At 38.3% G+C, this 24,631-nt stretch overlaps 1 protein-coding gene across 2 annotated transcripts in view; it reads left to right on the top strand.

Moving 5' to 3' along the window:
• MAP3K12 (mitogen-activated protein kinase kinase kinase 12) overlaps positions 1-24,631 on the top strand; it is a 1,100,073-nt gene that overhangs the window by 62,367 nt on the left and 1,013,075 nt on the right. For both annotated transcript variants that reach the window (XM_044083918.1, XM_044083919.1), the window contains exon 2: positions 6,793-6,964. The gene's annotated coding sequence lies outside the window, so the exon portion shown is untranslated. The remainder of the gene's footprint in view (positions 1-6,792; positions 6,965-24,631) is intronic.

Genomic DNA, 24,631 nt, shown 5'->3' with positions numbered 1-24,631 from the left:
TTGCTAAGTCTAATTATGGTGGCTGCCAAAAAAAAAACAGTTACTAGAAAATGGAAATTGGTCTAAACCAACTGTACCAGAGGGAGTGAATGTAGTAACGGAGATAAAACACATGAAATTGGGATCTTTAGAAAAAGGTTGGAGCAAATTACATTAAAAATAGGAATTGTGGGAACAATTCATGCAGAATAACGTTTTAGAAAAGGAATGAGGTTTAAAAGAAGGCAGGATTTGAATGGGCTATGTAACGTTTGACAAAGGCTGGATAGAGAGTGTAAGCTATGTGTAATGTTTGCAACTGAAAATATGTTAATATGGTATGTTTTCATTTATATAAATGTATGATTGCCAATGTCATAAGTAATAATTTTAATAAACATGTTTCTTGTTTAGAAAAAAGAAAGAAAAAAAGGTGTAGACCATGCAGTCTGTAATAGTCCCTAATATAACCAGATATTGTGGGAAATTTAAAAATAAACCACCTGGATGGACTACTTCCATAACAAACTCTACAGTAAATTGACAAAAAAATAAAATACTTCATGACTACAATAGATTGCAGGCAGCCTTCCTAAAGGCAAGAAAATGAGTAGAGAGAGAGATGTCATCATAAGGAAGTTGAAAGTCAAATGTGAACTGAAAATAGCATCAGAAACCAAGAATAAAAATTGTATGAAATAAGCTAATGAGTACAGTCTGTAGTATACCCAGCAGATGGGGACATGGCCAGACTGAGTGGGCCAAATAATCATTATCTGCCTTCTGATTCCGAGTTCCTTTGCAAAGGAGAGCCTAGAAGATGATACTGCTGGCTTTTGAGTCTACATTTGTTATTGGAGAATAAATGCTGTTCATGGAGATAACAATATGAACCACTAATTTTTAAAAAATGTTTCATGGACTAGAGAGTGCAGTATTTGAGCCATAATGAAGGTGATAGGCTAATAGGTCATGTATGACGTGTGAAACTCTTAAGTAGCATTATTGACTGAATGTAATCTGCATTTGAAAGACATGCGTAAATGGGAGTGCCTTCGTTGAAGGCTGGACGTCGAGCTGGCACCTCGGCATTCGGGAAAATCTACTGCCAATCATTAGCGGACCGGAGTTCCGCTGTGGTGACCCCTAACTGGGAAAAGCCGAAAGACAAACAATAACATTGACTGAATGTAATCCTCCATGATTTAAGAGAATGAAACCTTTTACAAGGACATAACCAAATATGATGTCAAATAACGGATATTCTGCAAAATTGGGGACAGCTGAGAACTGTGCAGGCTACTGACCTTGAAGAAGACTTATTGCTGTAATGTAGTTTGGATATTTCCACTCCCCATATATGTGTCCATGTTATTTTTGAAAGAGATTAATAACTGAATTGTTTTAATTGTAAGACAATGCTTATTCCACTTGTGTAATGTATTTGTTGCATTATTATTATTAATTTACCAGCTACTCAAGTGGAGCATTCCAAACGCACACTTTTAAGTAAACCAGGTGAGATGTTACCTTAGAGACCAAGCATAATGATAGTTCCTTAAGCTTTTCCTAATAGCTCAAGTTTTCCAAACCTTTGATTTTTAAAATAAAGACTCCTACCTTTTCAGTATGTTTCAGATGACTTGTTTGAAAGCTACAGAACGCAGTCCGGTTCAATAATGGGTCAAATCAGTGAGGTATAAGGTGGTACATTGCTCTTGTGTGATTAGACATGCCCTTTTGAACTAGATGGGTTGCAAAATATACTTTCTTGACTTTGGAAGTTGCAAACTGGTCAGAATTTAAAATGTTTAAGATATATATATATATATATATATATATATATATATATATATATATATATATATGTGTGTGTGTGTGTGTGTATGTATGTATGTATATATATATATATATATATATATATATATATATATATATATATATACCAATACAAAAAAGCGTTTTGTAAACTATTACAAATTTGTAATAAACCCAAAGACTCCACACTTGTAATTTCACAGTAGGGTAATAGTATCACAGTACAGAATAGTATCACAGTACAGAAGAGAAACATCCCTTACGGTGTCATGCAGATTAAAAACAAACATTTATTACAAAACAATGAATTTTTGGGCATACTTCCCAGGGATCTAAGCGGTGGATGGTGTGAATTAGAGTTAGAAAGAAGTGAATTGTTTTGGCAATTCAAACTCAATGTCACAGTACCACCAGGGATCAAAACACCTGTCATTTCTTCCTATTCTTAAATTTAGAGCACAGGTATTATTGTATAACGTATTACGAAGAAATAGGTGATGCCATTAATTAGTTTCAGAATTCTAGATTACATTTTGCAGTAGCTAATATCCATGGCGGAAAGGAAATTTAGAAACTGAGGACAGATGATATTTTTGAAATTAATATTGTATTTTATTTTTTGAAGTATAATTCATATTTTATAAGGTTGTATGTTGTTAGTTATATATTTTTTAATGAAAATTAATTGCACATTTTATGCCTTTTTGAGAAATTTAAGTAGTTTTCTAAAGGGAGATTTTTTTATGCAGTCCCTTTAAAAGTGTTAGAGCAATTTTATGAATGAAGTGATTAGTTATGTGATTTGTACTAGGTATGTAACTATTTAAACAAGAAAATGTAAAGATACTGATGTTCTGAAGAAGTCCCAGCAACAAAGAGATGAAAGCACTTGACCTTTTATTTCATTGTTTCACAATTTGCTTTTAATCTGCATGACTTCATATGAGGCGTTTCTCTTTTGTACTGTGATGCTATTGCCCTACTGTGAAATTACCAGAATGGAGTCTTTGGGTTTACATTTATTAATGAATTTATTTTATTTTACATTTGTTTACTGGGAAAGTCTGACTGGGATAAGACCCATTTTCAGCGGAGGCCCGGGGAGAAAGGCTCCACATATAGAGATTATACAAAACTTATACAAGAAATTGTACAAAAAATATACAGACTTACAGTACACCAGAAATTACATTCTATGCTATTATAGCTGACATTTGTGTTGTACAATCATTTGATATTATTCTTTATTATTCCTTATTGTAGTATAGATATATTTATAAAATTTTATGCAAAGCAGTTCAGCTCCACAAAGGGGATAAATTGTCCTAGTAATATTTGGGTAACTTCAGATACTGAAATTAAATTAGATTATGTATGGAGTCTGCAGGTCCTCTCTGCATTTGCATGGATTTGCTCCAGGTGCTCCAGTTTCCTCCCACATTCCAAAGCTATGCAGTAGTTAGACTGGACAATGTAAATTAGCTGTAGGTGTGAGTGTGTGTTCAAGTGCATGGCATGGAAGAACTACCATGGCAGGCCTAGCCACCTAGCAGTGTAAACCTTGGCTCTAGAATGTCACTGTTGAAATGACACCCTGAACCCATGTGCAAAAATGGGGAAAAAAGGGGTAGAGGATGGATATTGAAAAAAGAACTATGCAAACTGGACCCAAGCAAAGCACAGGAAGGAGATGGAATTAATAATGACCTGAGAACCCTATGGCATGAACTTACAGTACCACTATATGTATTATTTACTAGATCATTTAAGTGTGGAGAAATTCCTCAAGATAGGTTTAACAAGTGCATGTCTCCAATATTTAAGGGAAAGGGGAATAGGAACAACCGAGTCATACAGACCCACATGTTTGCTTTCATTTTGTGTACGAATAATGGAGAAGGTTATTTTGGATAAACTATTGTCAGAATTGGAAATGTTGGGATTTGGAAGCATATATCAGCATGTTGTTGTGTCTTTCGGCTTTTCCCGGTTAGGGGTCGCCACAGCAGAACTCCAGTCCGCTAATGATTGGTAGTTGATTTTTACCTGCCAAGTTACCAGCCCTGATGCACAACCTTCAACGAAGGTACGCCCATTCACGCATGTCTCCACGCAGAAGACGCTCTAGCTGAGAATCGAACCGGACGGCGTCTGACTGTGAGGAAGCATATATCAGCATGCATATGTTGAAAACAGATCTATAGCCACCTCTAACATGATGTTCTATGATATAATAACAGCCATAAATGAAAAATGGTGCTGTAATTGTATTTTATATAGTTTAACTTCAGCACTGGTCAATAAATTGCAACAACTAGGTATTGATGTAATGTTGATAATATGAATAGCTGCATGACTTACAAGTAGGACCTGGCAGCTATCGTACGGTAATTGGACAGGTAAAATTCTGGGCTGCAGTCAGGGTGTCCCACGGAGTCCTGTCCTAGGCCGATCTAGGCCCATACTGTTTTAGGTTGTATCTTTCGGATCTATCTACAGCCTGTATGCAAATGACTTTAAAATGGGTGAACTGATTACATGTGTTACAGATCAGGCATGTCTGCAAAAGAACTTAACTAAATTGACCATTTGGGCACATGAGAATAATATGCTGATTAAATACATCAAAAATTAAGCATATGAAATGTGGGAGATATGGATTGAAAGGTGAGCATTAAATACATTACACAGTGAAACTGTAGATTCATTTAAGGACCTGGGTAAATGGGTAGATCCAGTTTTAAGTTTTTATAATCATAGAATTTAAGTTATTCTGAAACACTTAAATACCTGAACTTTCTACAGTGTTTCAAATAGATATTTAAGAGGAGACCTTATTCAGGTATATAGGACATTTAGACTCGACTACCTCTGGGAATATTTGGGGTTATCAAAAAGTAGTAGAGAATCATCTGACTACCTAAGTAGATTACATAGGAATGAGAATTGTACTAACTGGTTCTCTGAGAGAGAGAGAAGCTGATATATGGGATAGACTACCAGATTACATTAAAGTAAGCACTAGTTTAGAGATTAAGAACAACCCAAGCACTACGTATGGGAATAACTGTTTTGGTATATTGGCAGGCTAGAAGGGCATTATTGCCTATACCTGAAATGTGTGTATGTGTGTATGTAAGTGGAACAAGTGGTTTACAACAGTCATAATACCATGCAGATTGTTGATACTATGATTGCAAATGCAGTATCTGCATTCATTTCTGAATTGTGGTACTGTTTGAATGACTATATTGCACTCTACCACACATGGAACAATAGAGTGATTCAGTCTTGACTACAAATGCAGTGTCAGTATTCATTTCTGAATGCCAATACTGCACTACTACCTGATCGGCATCTGCTAAGAACACTCCATGATACCTTATTCTTTGATGTTTGCCCCCTTCACCCCACCCAAGCTATGCTTCTGCAAGTACTGGCTTGACAGAGTCTTCAAGAAGGTTAACAATTTATTTGTCTGTGACAAGTTCTAATTCCTGTGATCATTTTTTTTTTAATTTAGTAAAAAGTTAAAATTGTTATCCACCAGTGTCCTTACATCTTTAATCCTGGTATCATTTTAATTTAAGGCCTTTTTGCTAAGTTTCTGAAGTCTGCTGTTAATGACATTAAAGATCAGATCATTAGTGCACCAAGAATGCATGTTTTTAGACTTTGAGCTTTGACATGCTTCACTGAATTAATTTTATTGGCTCCCTATTGTCGAGACCTACAATAAAAAGACCAAAAATGTAGGAAAAATAATGCCAAAAAAGGGACTGAAAATACAGGACAACAGTGAATGTTGAACATTGTTTTTTCCTTTAAACTTTTTTTTCTGCAAAGTGGTAACCCCCCCCCCCCCACCTGCAGTGTGGGAGCAAGACCCCCACTCTATTCTCAAACCTGAATATATACCAACTCCGAGATAGCTGTAAATCAGAGAAAAGGGAATATTGCAAGGAACAACAATGTTGGACTTATAATGCAAGTCTGCTTTTTCAGTTATTCATTCTTATTATTCCAAGGCTCACACAAGTCTTGACATACCAAATGGTTACCAGTTTTATTGCCTAGTTTGCAATCATCACCATATTTGTCTAGGTCTCATTTCCCACTGTTACACCTGAGAAGAATAATTTGAAAAGAAGTGGCCTATTACAGAACCCAGTGAAACATCTCAATTAACCACTGCTAGGATGTACCAGTAACTCCTCCATTCCATCTCGTCTCTTAACCAATGTTTTTACCTAATGGACTATATACAAGTAGTGAATTTCATACATTTGATTTGTCCATTATTCCTTTATGAGGACTAGTGTCAAATGTCTTAAAAGACCAGAGAATGTTGTTCCTTTTTATCATGTGTTGCTGTTGCCTCTTCAAAGAATTCCTCATGATTCAAAAGGCAAGATCTCCCCTTGATAACGCCATATAAGCTCTATGTTTAACATAAAGTTCCTTGTGTTACTTGGATAAATTCCATTAGGATTGTTTCCATTTTGTTACATAGAATATTGGTCTTGCTGATAGGGACTGAAAGTGAAACTGATGCAAACGCTACCTTGTCAGGTAGTACCAATACAGCCTTTCTGTTTAGATTAGAGATAAGCCTAGAGGCTGCCAATATTTTTTTTAACATTATTGATGGTTGTAGCAGTCAAGGTTTATTTTGTTTCTTGAGTTTACAGCAGTCAATGTGTTTTGTTTTTGTGAAGTTTCTCTTTTTTTCTGCATGTACATTCATTGTGTCCTGCAGCTGCGTGATTGCTCCATTATTTATTGATAATGATACACTCAGTTTTTCTTATATTTTTATGATCTACTTAGAGTTCCTCAGTATAGCATTTTCTTTATTGAACCAAGCTGAGATCATAGTCTAAGCTGGAAGGCTTCATAAAATATTTTTTTTCTGTAATTGTTTACACTTATTTTAGGAATATGATATTTTTTGAGATTAAAACTAGTACCTTTTTTCTTACCTATCTCTTACAGATGTGATTCCACCAAAGGGTTTAAGTGTACCGATGTATTACTGGAATATACTCGTGAATGCAGATGTTAATTTCACACATTGCATTGATTGTATCCTGAAGAGATTTGTTTGGGTCACCAAGCACACTATCCTGTCTGTTTTCTGTATTTTATTGCATTGTAGTTTCCACTGGTAAGTCTTACATATTTATGAGTTTTTGAGTTTATACTTTGGTTAAAAATGATGACTTTTTGTTATTCCCTAATTAAAATGGTATGACTGTGGGTGGGGATCAGGAAGAACCTGTGTTTGTCACTATGATGCCTAAGGTACTACTACTCCTAGCTCCATTTTGTACTTTTTGTTCCAGATGCTTTTGATTTATGTAGCTGATTAATGCTTAGGCATATTTGTTTGGCCTCACTCAATGTCTGAGTAGTTAAACTTCCCCCAAAAAACTGTATTTTCATTTAATGTTACATTCTGGAGTTTAGTGAGGAAGTTCTCATACTTTGTAGTGGAAGTGGATGGTGTTAAGATTGTTTTCTATAACAGTGCACTCTGTTATTATTGTGTGAAGAGTTTGTAGTCCTGAGTTGTTTTCTTGGTTTCTGGCTTTTGGGTTTTCTTTTACAAATACTGAGACACTGCCGTTTATCCCATTGGATCTATAACAGTTTATAAGGAAACTAAGCATTTCCTGGAATTTATAGTAAGCATTTTGGATCTTTAAACCAGGTTTTGATAATGGTACAGATGTAAACATACTCAAAGCAGTAAACTTTTATGGTTGAGTGTTGAGACTTCTGGCATTTTGCAGAGCCACACATTTCACCTCTAACTTTTTATCTTGTTCATTTTCAAAGTGTTTTTTTTACTTCTAAAAAACACTGAGGTTGTATTTGTACTCCACAAAGTGAGAGGTGAATCCCATTACATGCAAAGCACTCTGTTTGTACAGCTCCTTTTAGGTTGACAGACATGGTCTCATGTCTGTGACACCATGTCTTAAGTCCCTGAGTACTAAGCCTTGATATGTAGAAGCCATATAGGTGTTGAGAGAATTGCACTAAGAAGAGTATATTGAATAAATGTTTGAATGGTTGGGAATTGTAATGCTGAGTCCTGTAATGTGGAGACTGGACTTTTGAAATAGGGACTTACATTTACCAAGTCTAAGATTGCCCTTTTTCAGAGTATTCCCTTTTCTCTGAGGTATGGTTCATAGGTAGGTACTAGGCTATCGGCCCAAGGGCCTACTTAAGCCTAGCCAACAAGGTTCCCTGGCTACCGCCACCCAAGAAAGTTATTTTCCTGTGCCACTGTTGAGCAGAGACACAGAAGTGATCCCCGAGGTATATTTCCTATTTCCCATCCACTCATCAAGATTTTTCTTGAGTGCTAATGAAGAACTTTGCTTGACATAGATGGGTAGCCTGTTCCAGAGTATGGGAAGTCTCTGGGACAGGAATCTATCCCTCCAGCATGTCCTGTTTATTGTGGTGACAAGGTTTAGGTCCCTAGAGCATGTAGCTCGGAAGGATTGGGATTTCTTTAGGTGTAGCATGTCCAACAGCTCTGGGTTTGACATAGCTTTATTTGTTAGGCAGAGATCACCTCGGAGTAGGTGATATGCTACGTTGTAAAGCTGGAGTTTTTTGAGGCTGTCAGTGTAGGGCATTTGTTTGAGGCCAGTAATCCTCTTTGTGAGGTACTTCTGTGGCCTTTCCAGCTGCTGCAGATGTCTTGTGAAGTATATTCCAAAAGGGTGTTGTACTCTATAATGGGTCTAATGAGTATCGAGTAGAGGGGAACAATGACCTCTCTTTTTCCTGAATGCGAACCCTTTTATGATGAGGTGTGCCATGTAGAAGGACTTCCTGACTACTGTGGCGATGTGACTATCAAAGGAGAGACTACTGTCCACCTGGGTCCCAAGGTCTCTTATCACACATTCGGTGTTAAGTAGATTGCTGCCTATGTGGTAGTTCATGGGTACAGAGTTTATACCAAAGGGGATGACACTGCACTTTTTGGCATTGAGCTGGAGGCCATGGCTCTGACACCAGGCATCTGTCTCAGCGAGACCCTTCTGCAGGATGTCCACATCATTTGGGGACTTGACTATGGCTCCTAGTTTGCAGTCATCTGCAAACTTCATTAGCCAGAGGCCTACTATGTTAGCCTGTACTTCAGAGAAGTAGATACCAAACAGGAGAGGTCCCAGGACGGAACCCTGTGGTACTCCACTTGTCACTGCTTTGAGGTCAGATTTGGAGTCTGAAACTTTTACAGTGTGGGTTCTCTCAGTGAGCCAGTTGGCAACCCATCTTGTGACATAGGAATTTATACCTAGTTTAGTGCGTTTAGCTATAATTCCAGAATAGGGGATGGTGACGAAAGCCTTGGCGAGGTCAAGATAGGCTGTGTGAACCACCTTACCCTCATCTACAGCTTTGGTGACTGCCTCAAAGACGTCAGTCAGGTTCAGGAGGCATGATCTGCCTTTCACAAACCCGAACTGGGTGGGATCCAGAGTTTGGAGGTTACCAATGTCTTTGAGTTCCATGATGATACGTTCCATGGCCTTGCAGACCAGGCTCGTCATGCTAATAGGTCGATAGTTCCCAGGATCAGTGGTGGCTCCCCCTTTGTGGGAGTGGGATAACTGTTGCTGTGTGCCATTCAGTGGGCACAAAACCTGATGCGAGGCTATTATTGAACATGGTGCTTAAGTGGGGGGATCCAGTTCATTCTGAAATTCGTGTAAAACGCAGCCTGGGATGTTGTCCGGTCCCATGGATGCTATGCTGTGTTTCTGGCTTTAAAAAGTGCAGATTTTACCTGTGTAATTGTGATTACAGGGACTCTGCATTCTTCCTGTATAGCTGTGGGCCCTGTAGGGGGTGGTAAAGTTGACACTGAACTTATCTGCCAGAATGTTGGCAATATCAATTGGTTCTGTAATTTTCATGCCTTTGTGCTGTAACTCAGAGCAGATCTGGGTGTTGCCTTCGAGATTCTTGACATAGCTATAGAATGCTTTGTGGTTGTCCTTAGAATTAGTGGCAATTTTGTTTTCGTAGCTAGCTTTGGAGGATCTTATAAAGGGATCTCAGCTTCTTACTGAGGCTGACCAGGGAGCTCCTCCACTCATGGGATTTTACTCTTCATTTGCAACAGTTTCTTCCTTCTGTTGTACAGTTTATGGCAGGGGACCACCAGATTGACTTCCTTTTTTGGAGGATAGCGTCTTGGTTCTGTTTGGGATAGCACAATCCATGCACTCGTGTAAGTGCTTATAGAGTACATTTGTGTAGGATTCAACAGTTGTAACTGTATTGTCCATCTGCATGGGTGTCATGAAGTTCACCACTTCTGTCTTAAGAAGCATGAAGTTGGCTTTGGAGAAATGTCTTGCCGTGGTTTCCTTAATGGGGGGGGGGGGGATGTGGATATCAAGGGTGATTAGCTTATGGTCGGATTGGACCAACGAGGAGTTGGCTTCAGGTGTGATACACCAGTCACTCATGATGGTAATGACTAGGACTAGGATATTGTTGCCCCTGGTGGGGGTGTTGATCCAGGGCATTGGAGTTTATGAATTTCAGAAAGTGTTGAGCTAAGGAGTTGGTACAGGAGTAGTTTTCCCAGTTAATGGTGGGGTAGTTGATGTCGCCCATTATTAGGGTGTTTTGTTGAACCCTAATATTTTCCAGTACATCAAGAAAAAAGGAGTGGGAATCCTGGGGCGTGGTGGGGGATCTGTAGCAAAGTACAATTTGGATTGCAGTTTTGCCTAGAGTTAGTTGCACTTGGATAACCTCGGATGCATTATGCTGAGCAACTAGCCTGGAGGTGTGGGTATCCTTAATGAATATGGACACACCTCCGCCTTTGGTGTTTCGGTCCAGGTTACATGGCCGAAAAGTGTGGTATGAGTTATAGCCTGGTAGTGCAGGGGTGCTGTCTGGGGCCTTGAACCAGGTCTCAATCACTGCACAGATATCGATGTTCTCCATTTTAAGGAGTGCCTCGACTGAGTGCATTTTGAGATTTAGACTTCTAGCATTGAGTGGCATCACCCTCAGTTTTTGCTTGACTGTTCCTGTTACAGTGGTGAATTTGTTATTTGAACCTTGCCTAAAACAGGCATTATAGGGGCAGCAAGAGCCTTGGCCAGTATCCGGAATCCCAGGGGCCATCTCTGGCAAAGCATCGTGGTCTGTCGACCATGTCATCCCAAGCAGGCAGATACTGGATCCCCTTAGAATGACACCAGAAACTTAGTCAATTGTTGAAGTCAGTCATTTTGTCCTTGTACTGTGGTATCATTCGAGGCAATGGCAGAATACTACTCGGGGCTTGGGTCATACCTGCCTGGGCTACAAGATTGGAGAGCTCTTCCATGTCTCTTTTCATTTAGTCCAGGGAGGTATGTCTCGGGTCATTCACACCAACATGGACAATGACAGAGACAGCTTTCTCAGAGTTGATAGATATATGTTCAGGGGGGTTAGGGAGCTTGAACAAGTTTATAGGAGAAGAGCAATGTTCAAGGTTTCCTCTTCTGTATTTTTGGTCTGTTTTTGGCAGTAAAACACTCAGCATTACAAATGCTGGCATTTTAATAAGGAGATGTATTTTCTCATGTTTGTAGGGATTTTTGACAATTCTGCCATACCCATTTGTATATTCAGGAGAGAGGACTTCCTTAGATTGTCCACTCCTACATGAGTAATGACCATGCTATAATAACATTAGGCTTTTTCATCCTATTTGAAAAGCCATTCATTTTGGACCCAGCTAGACATTGTACTGTAACAAACTCCTTGCAAATCCAGTAAAGTATTTTTTTTATAAACCCTGGAGTCAACAATGACTAGTTGCCTTACCGGCTTTTGAATTAGGCTTAGCTAATTTTTAGCTCCAGGTATTTTGTTATAGGATGTCCCTTCTGTCATGCTATGATAACCGTACATATGTGATTTACTGTGGTTATCAGGAGGCCTGTTTAGTGTGTTATTTGTATTATGGGCTTATGGCTTCTTGAGGTACAGACTTTGTATAGCATTTCCAATTGTATATTACAGATCCTCAGCAAATTGTAGGAGTAGGTGTGTGCATTGTGCTAAGGGTAATACTGCTCAATGCCAGAAGTCTAAACCTCAAGATGCACGCCCTCGAAGCCCTCCTCAGTATGGAGAACATCGATGTCTGTGCTGTGACTGAAACCTGGTTCAAGGCTCCTGAGAGCACCCCAGCACTATCAGGTTATACCTCATATCATGCGTTCCGGCCCCAAAATCCGGACCGAACCACAAAAGGAGGGGGAGTATCCATATTCATAAAGGATACCCACACCTCCAGGTTAGTGGCAACGCACGAAGCATCGGAGACCATCCAGGTGCAATTAACCATAGGTAAAACTGCCCTACAGTTTGTGGCATGCTACAGACCACCCGCTCAAACTCAGGAAACCCACACAGCCTTCCTGAAGACACTGGAGAGTATGAATGTCTCTCCAAACACCATCATATTGGGTGACTTCAACTACCCAAACATAGACTGGGAACATTACTCAAGCCCCAACACCCTAGCCCAAAGATTCCTGGAGTTCATAAACTCAAATGCTATGGAACAACTAGTCACTATTCCCACAAGAGGAGAAAATATACTAGACCTGATCATCACAAACATGGGGACAAAATGCTCCACACCAGAAGTATATCCCTCATTGGTGAGATCAGACCATAAATTAATCTCACTGGAGATCCACATCCCGCCCCCAACCCCAGCAAAAAAGACCACAGTGAAGAACTTCTCAAAACCAAACTTCACACTTCTTAAGACTGGAGTGGTATCCTTCAAGGCCCCCGAGCCAGTGGAAACCACAACCCACGCTGCTGAAACCCTTACAAATGCCTTCTACGAGCACCTCCAGGAATGTATGGATCAAACAATCCCTAATAAAATCAAGACCCTTTCCACCAAAGGCAGGCGCCCGGTCTGGTGGACCCCAGCCATAAACAAACTCTACAACAAGAGGAGAAAGCTACTACATGACAGAGCAAAATCCCTAAAAGGGAAGGCATCTCTGATCACTACTAGCAAAAACTACGATCACTCATAAAATCATCCAAGGCCAACTTTGAGAGAAAAATCGCTAATGACACAAAAGACAATCATAAGGCCTTCTTTAGCTATGTTAGAAACCTGGGTGGAAACTCCCAGATATGCTCAGAATTAGTCCAAAATGATACAAAAATCACTGAACCCACAGACATTGCCAACATACTGGCAGACAGGTTCAGTGCAAATTTCTCCCCCCCCCCCCCAAAAGGAGAAATATCTATCCCACCAGAGTCTAGCCTCCCAAACATCTCAGATGCCCAGGTGAGAGCTGCTCTCTCTAAAGCCAAAAACACAGCATCAATGGGACCGGACGGTGTCCCTGGCTGTGTGCTACACGAACTCAATGAGGAACTAAACCCACACATAAGGCTGCTGTTTAATCTTAGCCTTACTACAGGATACGTACCCAAAGAATGGCGTACGGCAACTGTGGTCCCACTCCACAAAGGCGGTGCTTCTACGGACCCTGGAAATACCGCCCCATAAGCTTGACGAGCCTTGTCTGCAAAGCTATGGAGAGGATCATAATGGAACTCATAAATAAAGACATTGGGGACCTACAGACAATGGATCCTACCCAATTTGGCTTTGTCAAGGGCAGATCCTGCCTCTTGAACTTGGTCGACTGTTTCAAAACAGTCACCAAGGCCATTGATGAGGGTAAGGCAGTTCACACAGCCTACCTTGACCTAGCAAAAGCGTTCGACACAATACCCCACTCGGGCATCATAGAAAAGCTCACCAGCTTAGATGTAAACCCATATGTCACAAGATGGGTTGCAAACTGGCTCAAGGACAGAACCCACAGGGTTAGAGTTGCTGGTGCCATGTCAGACTCTAAGCCGGTCATGAGCGGTGTCCCACAGGGCTCAGTCCTGGGCCCCCTCTTGTTCGGCATTTATTTTTCTGAAGTGCAGGCAAACATAGGGGGATTGTGGCTGACAAAATTTGCAGATGACTGCAAACTGGGCACCATAATTGACACTCCATCAGACACAGACATCCTCCAGAGAGGTCTCATAGAAATGGATAACTGGTGCCAGAGCCATGGCCTTAAGCTAAATGCCAAAAAATGTATAGTCATACCCTTTGGGAAAAACAAGGTAACCCCTAATTACCACAAATTCAAACCTCTGGGCTTGAGAGTACCAAACTTTAAAATGAATCTGCTTTCCAGATTTAGCAAACTCTGCAAGAAGTTGCCAACATGATGCAAATTTGGTTTGGCTAAAGCACAGAAGAATAACGAATCCATCAAACCATTATGTACTACATGAAAATGTTCAAAAATGGGGCTATCCATCCTGGCATTGCGGACATCACCAATGTGTTCTAAAATGCGTATTTTCAATTGACGTTTAGTTTGACCTATGTAGTATTTAGGTGGAACACATCCACAACCAATGATATACACTACACCACAGGATCTACAGTTAAAGTTGTTTTTAGCAATATATTTAACCCCATTGCTCTCAAGCCCAGAGGTTTGAATTTGGAAATAAATTTAAATATTTAGTAACAATAGTTATTTATTATTATACTACTGTTTGAAGTGAATAGTTTTGTATTCATATTTCTTGTACATACATATGTATTGTACCCTTAATTCTTTGGAGCTGATTTATTGTTTTTAATTGATTTATTGATTGATTGATGGGTTGCACTAGTATATAAGATGCACCTGGTGTTTTCATGATTATTCCTTTGAAGGCGTTGTGCCGAGGTACCGGAATTAAAATTTGCTGTATCCTGTTCCTGTGGTTTGTCTTTGTATAGTATTCTCATCCTAAGGGGTGGTGAAAGCCACACACACTCTGGCTAGGCTTATAAATGCCCTAGGGCAGATAGCCTATGAACCTATGTGGAGCTGCTGTTGAGACGTTTGCTCCAGCACTTTCTCTTTATATTTATATCTCTGTCAGCAAGGACAGCATTTTCTGTGAGAATGAGGCATTTCTTAGTGTGTGAGATAAGTCGGCTATAAAGTTTTCAAAGTTAAGTCATGCAGTGTGTCCATGCTTAGTATGAATCCTTCCTTCCTATTTAAAATAATAATCAGAGAAATGTGTACTGCTACTCAAAACAGTTGTTTGAACTTGCAGATTTTGGATGCAGTCTGAATGTGCCACACAAGGTAGCTGTCAGGTTTAGGCTTTCAGGTACAGTGGAGAAAAATACAATAGTCTTGAAAAACCAAGGACATCGAAAGTAATACTGCTGAGAGTGAATATACAGTCTCTTAAGTTAAAGAACTATGAGTATTGTGAGTAGAACAGCCATAAACCAGACTTCTCTCATTTATGCACATCTATACCACTTAAATGTGAGGTATAAAAAAACATGAACAATGACATCTGACATCTTGTATGTATAGCATGAGCTGTACAGGATATGCTAGTGTTTGTAGAAGAAAGTGTGATGTACCCCTACATGGTATAAGGTACTCGCTACTGATATGCTGAGCCCTTGCTTTAAAAGTTGGCTATTTGAAAAAGAGGTTGAAGGGGGTTTGGAACTGTGGTATTCCACTCATAGTCAATGACAAGAAAAAGAAATGGAAGGAAATAAATCTCCTTATTTTACTGAAACACTGTGTAACATTTCCTTATTATAAAAACCTTAGGAATTTTGGAATATTTTAGTGAGGTGGGAGAATTTGGTATGTGAGAGCACTATGAAAATCTAAAGAGGAGGAGGAGGAGGGGATGAAATGAAAAAAAGCAGATAACAAAGACTAGGGGAGTGCCATAACCATCTTGAAAGGAATGGGTACACTGACAGACAGAGGGAAGGAAAGAGAGCAAGTAGTAGCAAAGTTACTGGGTGACAGATACTGGGTGAGGGCATGATAAAGGCAGAATGAGAGAGAAAAGCAAGTAGCATATTTGTTTAGATGATTTGATTTAAAGAGCTTATGTTTATTTCCTGGATGGGGCAGAGAGGCAGTCTTGTGGATGTATACAAACAAGCAAAATCTGACAGTTTTGAAAACAACACAAATAATACATAAGTATGCTCACAGTTCTCATGACACTTCAACTTGTAGACTTAATGTTCACCCAAGACGGTGAGAAGGCTGTATGTGAGACTGATTCTGATCCTTTGTCAGAACAAACAAGAAGTATGGCAACACTTCCCAAACACCACTGGTATCATTTGCTAGTGCTCTGTCGACAGAATTGCCCCTCTTCCACTGTGTTGTGTCACAAAGAGGCGTGACTGATATTACTTGAGCAAATTTATCTCGTCTGCTGTGCAGCTGCTGTGTGACTAGGCTGGGTCATTATATTACTGTATACTGTAGGAAGGATCCCTTGGTTCTCGTATGTTGTAAAATTGAAGCTTAATTAGCATACTGTCAACAGTGCCCTCAGCTTCAGTCTACAGCTGTCTGATTAGACAGGACCACTGATGTCCTATGATTAGTGTGTTGTAGGCAGTGCTGCCCTGATCCACTGTGTTATGCCATTAGAGTAACTGACATTACTTTTGTTTGTTGACTTTCATTTGGTAACAGTCTTCAGCCATGACCTGGGACATTTATCAAGACAGTTCATGACAAAAAAGCAGTAGAGATAAATGAAACGATGAATCAGGACAATGCACTAGCGGAATGTTTGCCATCTCAGTAGAAACTTGATAGTATAGCAACTAATAGCAGCATTTCAACTGGGATAGCATCACCACAGTATCAGTGTTGGTACAGTAAAACAAGTTATTACAGTATTATAGCATAGACAAGCTATTACAATATTGCAGCACAGATATTTCAATGATATTTTAGATATTTGCCATCTCTTTGTTACTTTGTATGACATTATTGTACTGTGCTGTATGTTACTGCTTGTTAGTTGAATTGTATTCTGTGTACAATTACAACAGTTTCCTTCAGAGATTATGATAACACTTCTTTTAATAATCACAGATTGTAATATTGAGGGGTTGACATAAAGATTAAAGGCTTTACCTCACAGATACAAAGTACAGAGTTTGATTCTTACATTTGGTTATTGACTAGGTTTGTAATAGTTTGCAGACTGATAGCCTAGTGATTTACCTGTGGACCTGTAAGAACCTTCATAGGAGACTACTTTCTAGGTTCTTTCTTCCCTAGAATCAGTGTACCTCTTGGCTACATTGCTGTATCTATTGTACAGTGTAAATATGTAGTTTCCTAACAATATAATAAACACACTAACATGTATTCTACTCACTGATTGTAAAAGAGTCTCCATGTATTACTTTAACGTATCAGTAATGCTTTTTATGGTACATCTGTTTTATCACACCATTTATATGTCTTTGATTTTGTATTATGGATAAGTAAGTCAGTGGGACCATATTCCTGCTTTGTCTATGCACAAACCGGTATCTATTTGCCCTTGCTTTCACATTGTAGATACTGTAGTTCAGTTATACTGTTTCTTATTGTATGCCTCTGTGCCTTGGTCATGGCTGAAAAGGGCCTTTGGACAAGCCCACCTACCCAGTTATCAAATAGTAAATAAATTACAGTTGTGTCTCTCTGGCTATGCTGCCAGGTCTAATTAAATTACTACCATAATCATTACAGTATTTACATATTTTTAATAAACTATCCATGGGTGTGAGAGTATTAACTGTAGAATAGCTAGTCCGATACAAATATGTTGCCCAGGCTTATGCAATTTCAAACGGTTGCTACTTTCATTAAAAGTCACATTTTTTGTTCTCTGCTAGGCTTGATTGTATCTGTTTCATGACAGTTTTTACATTTTCAGTTTTCTTGATCTTTTGTGGTAAGTTATGCTAGGTTGTTGCTGTTATTTTGGGAAATGTTTTTCACTAGTAGTTTATGAAAATGATGGTCTGACCAGTTGTATTCCTATCAGTCCCTCAAGGATTCTCAGAATAGAAGGTCTTATAAAGTAGACCTTATATAACTAGTGGTAGTAAATCCGTTGTATAGGGTTAGTTTATGTAAGTATGTACCCATATGAAAGTCTAACTTTGAGGACTGTCATAAATTTAGGAGGAGCAAGGCTAAATCTGAGGGCCAAAATCCTAGCGGTCGAGAGGTATAATTAGAATATATTACTTTTTAAATATATCACAGTAGAAACCAACATCTGTTTGTAAATAATTCTTTCTAAAGTTTTGGCCAGTCAACAAATATTTGCTATTGGGTGGAAATAATTAGGTGTTATTGGTAAGAAAACCTTGCTCAGTGGTATAATCAGAGAATGACTGAAGCTTTACGAGATGATTTTGGTGGTGAGTGCAAGATTGCAAATATAAGCTGTTCGTTTACAGAGTAAATGAGTTGTATGATATTTCCAGCTGTTGTACCAGTTTTTTTTTTATTTGTGATTTTAAAGGAATTTTAAGGTAGAATGAAGGGTATTGGATAAAGCTTTGTAGTGGCATATTAGCTGTAATGGTTAGGGGATTGTGGAATACCAGTGTTGGTGTTTTTTGTCCATCTCCATCCAGATTTAGATAACACAGTATTACTAGATGATTTGGTGCACGTTAATAGGCTTTCTGGAGTGTCATGCAATACATTAGAGAAGAGGGGAATTATGTAAATGATGGCTATGAGGATTTTTGCATGTCCACCTAATGGGATTTGCATCTGAAGCCAAATAGGGTCTTTTCTTAAGGTCACATTATGTTTTCTACAAGAATGGTTATAATCTGGGGAGAACTTATTTGTTTTATGCAGAAATATTCACACAAAGTGAGTCTTTAAGCCAGGTTTCAGTTAAAGTTATTTTATGTATTATACTATGTGATCTAAAACTCTCTCTGAGGCCATTTGTTATTGATACTCCCAATATTTATGTATCCAGTGGTTTTTATTATGGGGTTTGATTAATTAGAGCAGTGGATCGTGGGTTTTGCTGTATGTCTCCAGCTTGCAAAAATGATATTATTGCAAATAAGAGTATATTTTTTTGTATTTCTCCATAGTGAAATACAGGAATATTTTAAGAAGTAGTTTGATTATTGTGAGGAATGTTCCTTTTTTGTTTTTTAGTGGGTAGTAATTTCTAAGATTTGTTGTTCACCAGTCTAGAATATTCATAGTATTATTGTTTGTGGTGGTATACCTAATGCTGTTGTCTGGTTTGGTTCTTGGGTTTATGATAATGGTTTTGTTTTCTTGTTTGTTTTTTATTTCAGAAAAACTTTATTGAGCATCTACTACATCTCTTGCAAAAGGTAGTCATAATTAAACAATACACATGTAAAAAAAAAACAAACAGAAAAGAAAACTTTGAAACCTTCAGCAAGCAAACAGCAAACTTTCATGGAGACAGTGATAAATTAGAAACAATGTCTAAAATTATCCCACTTCTTGAAATAATATTTGAACAGTAATATAAGATCAGAACATCATCAATATATATTTTGTTACTGGAAGGAAACTTTTCATTAACTGTATAGATATAGAAAATAAAAAGTGTGTTGCCTAGAGGTAGGTGTCAATGGTCAGTTCTTATTTTTGCTCCAGATCTGTAATTCTGTTAAAATTAAACAGAAAAATGAAAATCCTGCTCCTCTATGCTATTAATTCTGTTCCCCTAAGGCAAGAAGCAAGAAGTGCACTTATTAGTTACTTTAGGTTTTCCACTTGTCCTGTACTTACTCTTTTGTGTAAACTTCCCACATCAATGTTTTTCACCTCCTCTCTAGGGGAACCTGGCTTTCCATTTCTTTTTGTTATAGCCTTTTTACTTTCCATCATAAGCAGACACAAAAGGGGAATGCGTTGAAACATGTACACTAGTGTCTTACAAAAACATGGCCATGAAAAAGGCTTAGTCTGTACTTTACATTTGGGCCCCATACCTTTGTGAGCATTTGCTTAGTATCACATATAAATTAGTATAGCCTATAGGGCTTCATGGGATCGACTGTCAGCTTACAGTCATCCATTGCTGGGCAGATAAGTTCCCTCTAGGACCTTCCACAATTTTTTTTGTTTGTTTGTTTAATGAAGTCTATTGATTGGCCCCCTACTGAAATGTCAGCATTCACAATGCTGAGTGCTGAAAAGAAAAAAAAAGACTGAGAAAACTCTTCTCCTGGATTTTCAAAGATTACTCTTCACCTTTAATCTTCTTCTTTTTTGCAGGGAGGGCAAGTCCCCCCCCCCCCCATACCCCCCAAACTTGTATATGCCAACTCCAAGATCAACATACCTTGGAAAAAAAAATATTCCAGGAAATGGCTATCTTGAACTTAATATATGTAAGTCTGTTCTTTCGACCATTTGGTCTCCATGTTTTGGGACTCATTCTAGCAAGTTCTAAGATTTCAAATGTTTCCCATACTGATTTTTTTGAGATATTTTAGATTCTATTCTGTTTACATTTTTATTAAGGGACTGTCAAGAGATCAGCTGATCTGACAGACCTTTTTAACTATTCTTTAATTTTTACTGTTTTGTTTATTATGGGCACCTTTTGTGGAGAAACTTGTGCTTATTTTGTAGAATTTACTGTTTTTTTTATTGAAGCAACTATGTTTTGGAAGTGTCATTGTGTATTTTGCTTATGAACACTTATTTTGACAACTTACCTTTCACTTGCTCATCTTTCCTATGTTAGCCAGGAATCACTCTCCCTTTTCAGCATAACCATGGAACAGCATACTGGTCCCACAGTTCTAACTTCCTCCAGTCCCAAGAAAAAGAAAAATTTTAAGAAACCCTTGCCAGCACAACAGACACAGTCTGTGCTTTAGTTGCTGGTGGGTCCCTATGCTGTGGCCATTACTGGTTCCTCAGAACATTCACTTTTTTTCTTCGGGTCCCTATGTGCAGCCTATTTGGCCACCATGGACTTGGAGTCACTCACATCTGCTGCTGCTGCTGTTCACGTGCCCTTGCTGGCATGGGAGAGCCACTGTTGTTAGGGTTGCCATCTTTCCAGATCTCCAAACTGGGATGGCCAAGTGTATGACATCACAGGGGGTGTGGTTAGGACTGTACTGCACTAACTCTAGAGGACATATCATATTCAGCTGGGTAGGGGCTCCTTGGAATTGAGGGATTTTAGACAGTCTGTGGTAACCTTTTAAAGCTTTTTTTCTCAACATTTTGATTCATATATGATGTCCTAATCAATGGCACCAGAACGTCAGTGTATTATAAAATTATATATTTTATAATGCTACAAGTAAAAACTTGCTAAGTGTTTGAAAACAAGCTGACATGGACTATGAAAAATCCATCAGCATAAGAACAGTATTTTGGGACAAAGAGAGGTAATGCTTTTGAAATCTGTATAAAACTTGTGTCACAAGTTGTAAGCAAATTAAAACATATTGACAAGGTATGGTAAGGAAATGGTCTACTTGAGCTCTTTCAGTACTAATAAAGGATATGCTTCAGGAAATGAAACTGTTGATTATAGCATGACATGAAAATACAACCACAGTGCTTTCCAAACTTTCTTTTTAGCTATGTAAAAATAAATTACAGCTATCATGGTGTATTATGAAAGAGGTATAAGTTAATACTTTTGGAGCATAGTGGGATCTGCCACCTTGGAAGTAGTTACTAAAAGTCCAACAGTACATTACAGACAATTTCAACAACAAGATGTTCATTTAAATGTTGTTGTAGGAACTCTCATTTCACTGACATATATATCTTTAGGCCTGCCTTGGGTACAAGTGTAAACAGCATAATGAACCAAGCCCTCTTGCACATCTCTGATTTTTAACTAGTGGAAGATGTATGTTCCTGTCCCAGTCTCTGCCCCCTTCTTGAACTGCATCCAATTGTTACAAGAGTTTTAAACAGGCAGACCTAACAGGGAACAGCACTGTCTGCAGGTCTGGGTTGGTGACATAGCTGAATCACCTTGGAAAAGCTGAAAATAATTGTGTTTTATCCATAATAATTCAGCACTTCATTGAAAGTAGGATTTTTTTTTTTAAGTGCCAGTGCTTCATGCAGTGCGTGACAGAATCATTAGCTGTTCATATCGGATGAGAAAGTGAGGAGTGCATCCCTACATAGCTAAGCTAAGAGAGTTGGCCATCAGGGTAAAGTGGCACCCATGCGTCGGACCCCTACTAGGGATGTCCCTAGAAAAAAAGAGAGAATTGTAAACATTTGTCTTCTCTAGATTCCATTTCTGTTAATAAGGAAAAGTTTATTGGAATGGCTCAAGGTTTATTGTAGGCAGAAAAATAATGATGTGGAGGGGAGCAGAATGTAAGAAAATTCCACTGTTATGGTGGGTATTAATGCCGAGAAAGCATTCAACAGAGTAAGCAGGGATTTTATGTGTAGGGCAATGGAAACATTTACATTTTGTTATAAAATGATAACGTTAATTATAAGGATATATGAGGGATCGGAGGCAAAAATCAAAGTGGGAGAGTTCCTCTTTGATAAGTTGTGCCTGAATAGAGGAACCAGGCAGGGGTGTCCTCTTTCCCCTTCTTCATTTGCATTATATTTAGAACCAGTGGCAATGAAAATAAGGAACTCTGAAATTTAAGGATATAATTGGTATGGTGTTTAAAAAAAAAGTTGGCTTTAATTTTAGATATTATTTTGTACCTGATGGAACCAGAAAAGGACATCTCAGTGTTGTGGAATATTCTGTGACAGTTCCTTTTTTTTTTTTTTTGGGGGGGGGGGGGTGGGTAAAAAAATGAATGAAACAAATGAAAATAAAACAAAGGCTATAGCTGTAAACTACGTACCCGTACATGAATTGGTCCAGCAATACCCATATTTATGGGTATATGATAAAATGAAGTAGTTAGGAGTATGGATTAGAAAGGATTTGGTTATGGCAGCTAAGGATATGTGGGAAGAGACTAACCAAAAGGTAATTCAAAAACGGAGAAGCTGGAAGCTCTTTCCTATGGATATGGATAACATGATACAAGCAGTAAAAATGTATTTAGTCCCCTTAGTTTTATAACCAGAGAAGTTGTGGACAGCAATTTAATAAAGGGTTGAAGGATTTTATTTAAGAGGAGAAGAGGGCAAGAGTCAAGTGGAAAAATATTATCCTTCCAACAGAGCAAGGAGGTTTAGGATTACCTGAATTTAAGGCTCTTTTATACGCAGCACAAACAAAAAGCTACAATTCAAAGTGGAAAGGGATGGTAATGAAGCTCAGGAGTAATTCAAGAAATAAGGAAAGAATGGGATCTTGGATGCAGATCCTTAAGGAGCTTGACAGGTGTTATGCAGAACATTATATTCATAAAGTAGCTGAAAGTATCCTAAGAACTAAACAGAGACAAAATTTGAGAAAGGAGATTTTGACACTAAGGATGACTGCAATTAGGGGTACAGAGAAACAAGAGAGAATGGACTTTACTGGAAGAAGCTGTTAAAGGAACCAAGGTATTGGGAGCAAATAATTAGAGAAGGAAAGGTAAGAGAATAGGAAGAGGCCAAGAAGACTTTCGGATTACAGACTAGTGATTGCCCTCCGTATCAGGGATTGATATCAAGAGTCCAGACAAAGAGAAAAGGGATAGGGGAATCCTAACTGAAAAACCTGCATTCCTTGCACTAGTTGAGTTTTTGATTGCATCTAGAATAGAAGCTGCTGTTAAAAGGGATAATTAGTAGGGCATATACAATATTGGACAATAATTATGGGAATCCATCAGAAGTCAGAAAAGATTTAAAGATTTGGAAGATAGACTAGATATGCAATTCACAAAGAAGCACTGGGAGGATATATATATGGCTGCCAAATATACAGCCAAGTCTAGAAGATGTAGGATTTTTGCCTAGAAGTGTTTGCATAGATAATTTTGTACCCCAAGCAGAGTTCAATAAATTTTTCTTCAGATAGATTACAAATGTTGGAGATGTGGTGGGGAAGAAAGAGATAACTAGGAACATATGTTCTGGAAGTGTAATGAGTTGGCAGACTTTAAAATTCTCTGCAGAGGATTCTGTCAAGAATACTGGGTGAGCAAATGAGTGCAAGTAAGGCAATTGCTTTTGAGCTGGGATACTGCATATGAATTGCCTAGACTTAGTAAGGTCTTAAGTTTAATTTTGTTGGCTGCCAAAAAAGCAATTACTAGAAAATGGAAATCAAAATCTAAACCAACTCTACTTGAAATAATGAATATTGTAACAGAGAGAGAAAATAACTGGAAGTGGGTTCTTTAGAAAAAGGATAGAAGTAAATTATAGAAAAAAAATGGAATTTGGAAAAAATGTTTTGGAGGAGGAAATAGGTTTACAAGAAGGCAGGAATTGAACCATTTATGTAATCTTGCTTTGACTGTATGATATAACAATATATGGGATGTATGTTTGTAAATGTGAATTTGTTAATATGGTTTGATTATTTTATATAAATAAAAGTTTGCCTGTGTCACAAGTGATAATTCAATATTGTTTAGAAAAAAAATGTTTATTGAAGGTTTTAAAGCCCCTAAAAGGTGACTAAATTTTTTTTTAAAACATCACAATTCTTTCAGTTTCAAAGGATTCCTTGTCTAATGGTCAAGAGAGGGACTGGAAAAAGAAATCTAATTTTTTCCCCAAGTACCTAATTTTGACTCTGAGGAAAGACCCCTTAATTCGGTTTCCATTCGTGAGGGCCTGTCCTGTTCCTGTGAGGGTCTGTCCTAGTCCTACTCAGCTTGTTTGCCACATTTTGCTCTGATAATGTAAGATGCTTGGATGGTTAAAGTATGCTAATTGCTACCTCTCAAGCTAACATGATCAACCTGCACAAG

Source organism: Protopterus annectens, chromosome 9.part0, assembly GCF_019279795.1.
Source record: "Protopterus annectens isolate FY-2018-M chromosome 9.part0, PAN1.0, whole genome shotgun sequence".
NCBI lineage: Eukaryota > Metazoa > Chordata > Ceratodontiformes > Protopteridae > Protopterus > Protopterus annectens.
The sequence above is the reverse complement of the archived record's forward strand: the minus strand, read 5'-3'. Positions and strand labels throughout refer to the sequence as shown.